The sequence below is a fragment of the Balaenoptera ricei genome, chromosome 3 (genome assembly GCF_028023285.1).
Source record: "Balaenoptera ricei isolate mBalRic1 chromosome 3, mBalRic1.hap2, whole genome shotgun sequence".
Classification (NCBI taxonomy): Eukaryota; Metazoa; Chordata; class Mammalia; order Artiodactyla; family Balaenopteridae; genus Balaenoptera; species Balaenoptera ricei.
This window is the reverse complement of record NC_082641.1, coordinates 73688061-73690028: the sequence shown is the minus strand read 5'-3', so window position 1 is coordinate 73690028 and position 1968 is coordinate 73688061. Positions and strand designations below refer to the sequence as shown.

The 1968-nt window shown below is 46.2% G+C and overlaps 1 long non-coding RNA gene across 1 annotated transcript; it reads right to left on the bottom strand.

Moving 5' to 3' along the window:
- Positions 1-767: 767 nt before the first annotated feature.
- Positions 768-1559, bottom strand: LOC132363694 (uncharacterized). The gene is made up of 2 exons (XR_009502643.1): positions 1223-1559; positions 768-1096 (listed from the first exon to the last, which is right to left on the bottom strand). It is a non-coding gene; the product is annotated as an uncharacterized LOC132363694 (long non-coding RNA).
- Between the last annotated feature and the right edge of the window lie 409 nt (positions 1560-1968).

Here is a 1968-nt window from a genome sequence, read left to right as displayed (position 1 = left end):
CTTCTGGTCAAAACTACTCATTTTGCTTTTCTGGGCTCTCATCAACTCTCATATCTTCATGTTTCCTTATTTTTTTTTTCAGTTTGGTGGCTTTTCCCTCCTTTTAAAAAATTGGATAGTCATGCTTCTCTGTAACCTTGGTGAGTCAGTTCAACCTCTAATTACTTCAGTCTCCTTCCCTGCAGGAAAGGCTGTCAAAATACAAAAACACTCCAATGTTTTGCATCATCTCGCACGCACACAGGGATAAGGAGGGATATAATTCTCCCAAAGAAGCAAAACAACTGGCAACAGCTGGTACAACAACTTCTAAAGATCCAGTCTGACTCTGTCTTGAAAATCAGCCTCAAACTGCCCTTAAATAATAATTACCCCATCTGCATCAGGACTATCTCATTGACTAGCCACTCAATGACATAATACCTGCTATCAACTTTCAGCACAAATGCAATCATTGCCATATTTTGTAAGACCAACAAAGTATCATCTGTACCTCAGGACAGTGGGATATTATAGGATACACAAAAACATGGCTCCCCGTTCTTTGGTAACCTCACATCAAATCGCTACCAAACACGTCTCCAGTCTTCAAAATAATTTAGTTATTAGAAAGGTGATTGGACAAACCAGCAAAGATTTTTTTTCACTAACAAAAAGCAAATCAGAACAGAGTTAGTCTTTTTCTCCAGTTACCCAGCATTCAAAGCTCTAACCGTAGTCACATTGTAATAATTTTAGACCCCAAAGCAGTGTGACCATTTGATGCATAATTTTCAACACATGTTTTATTAATCCATTCTTCCTGAGGTTCATTTAAAATACTGGAAACTATAAAAAGATCAGTGCGTTACTCCCCTGCCAGGGGAAAAAAAAAAAAAAAAAAGAAATGAAAAAAAACTAACAAACACGAAAAAAGCCAGAGCAACTGGAATCTCGGTCTTGAGGAAACACATGGGATTGAAGCATCCGCCGGAGCTCTGTCACCGACTGTCATCTGTGACTCTTCGGTGCTGAAGTCTAGATGTCACCAGGCTGGGACGAGGAGGCGTGCGTGCAGGCGAGTGAGTGTGTGACCGCGGGGGTCCGGGGTGGGGACCTGGGGGAAAACGGCTCGGGGAGGGTTTTCCAGGAAGCCCGGAGCTCGGCTGCGCGAGCGGCTGCGCGTAGGGCTGGGGCGCCTTGGCCGGCACGTAGCGCCCGGCGTGACTCAGCGCTGACTCACCGCACCCGCTGCCGGTGGATTTCCCGGTCCGCGCGCTCAGCCAGTTCTCGCAGACGCCTGCTCCCTCGTCTTTTCCTGCACGCGGACCAGTCCTGGCGCTTTCAACAGAGCGGGACAGATTTTTATAGCTTTTGAATCCCGATCAAGCAGGGAATTAACTGGCTTTGTTGTCTTTGACTTTAAGAGCTCCATAGTCCACTGATCAAATTCTTTCAAAGGCTTGTTGGAACAAATCCCTAACGTCGTCCTTCCACAGTGACTTAGAGATGACCTCCACTCAGATTTTTGCTTCAGGCGCACCGAGCTCGCGTCTTATTTGGTCCCACATTTGGGGAGGTTATCTTTTCAATATGTCTGATAACTAGCCTTGGCCCAAACCCACAACTGCGGTGACGCAAATCAGGTTGGAACTTGGCATTATGTGTGGGCCTTGGGTGGCTTACTGTAAAAACTAGGGAACACTTCATAAAGACGTCCTTATCTGCCATCTCGCTTGCTGATTAGATGCCATGCTCATTTTCAGTCTGTCACTACCCTTTGCAAGGCCCTGGGATAGATTTAGATTGTTAATAGCCAGATTCTTGAGCAGTCATGTTCATTTCTTCCTCTGCAGGGTTCAGCACAGAGAGCAATACCAAGGCAGTATTTCTCCAGCTGTAGCCCACCGGCCACCTGTATGGAGAGTGCCAGCGATACGTGGCCAAAAGGCAGGTTCTTAGACCCCACTTCAAACTGCCGACTCAGAA